We start from the raw sequence: 825 nt of genomic DNA, 5'->3' as shown, positions 1-825 counted from the left end.
TTTTTTTCTCATTTTGTCTCTCATAGTTGAGGTATACCTATGATGAAAATTACAGGCCTCTCTCATCTTTTTAAGTGGGAGAACTTGCACAATTGGTGGCTGACTAAATACTTTTTTTCCCCACTGTATAGATAAATGTAAAAGAAATACACAGTCTTAAGACCCCCTAACCTTTTATTAGTGGGGTTCGAGCCATAATTAGGAGGTCAGACAGCCCAAAATTCACAGCCTGATCATGGACGTTGCATTTTCCCCAACCATTACCCCCCAACACATACACACATGCAAACTAAACACTCACACAGAGGCACACAGACCATATTTACACATGTGCTAAAGGGGATCAATGTTGGCTGATTGATCAGGCAGGCCCATTCTCCCAGTCAGGGTTGCCACCGTTCACTTTCATCTAGGAATGTTGTTTACGTTGTCACCTCCGAAAGGGCCAGATGGAGAATTAGAACATTCAAAGCCAATTAGAATGGAGGAATGGAATCATCCATCTTGTTTTCCAGTCACTCTGACAATGCCATGGTGGTCTTAAATGGAAATCCCATTTGCATTTGGAGTTTTCAGTGTATTGCAATTTGTTAAATATTGTTGCCATGCTGGGCATGATGGTATATTCTGACATTAATGTGAAACAGACATGATGTGTTGTCAACAGATCTGAATCCCTTTATTAGAGCCAAATAGTCGTGTTCCCAATCCATCCATCAAAAGATTTCAATCTGTCAATCAGAATATGATAATTATGATCATTGTTTTCTAGTGATGTGTGAAAGAATTGTGAATTCCTCCTTCTCCATCTCCATCTAGTTCAAA

Source organism: Sinocyclocheilus grahami, unplaced genomic scaffold (assembly GCF_001515645.1).
Source record: "Sinocyclocheilus grahami isolate Dianchi unplaced genomic scaffold, SAMN03320097.WGS_v1.1 scaffold62.1, whole genome shotgun sequence".
NCBI classification, from domain to species: Eukaryota; Metazoa; Chordata; class Actinopteri; order Cypriniformes; family Cyprinidae; genus Sinocyclocheilus; species Sinocyclocheilus grahami.
Note: the sequence above shows the minus strand (reverse complement) of the source record.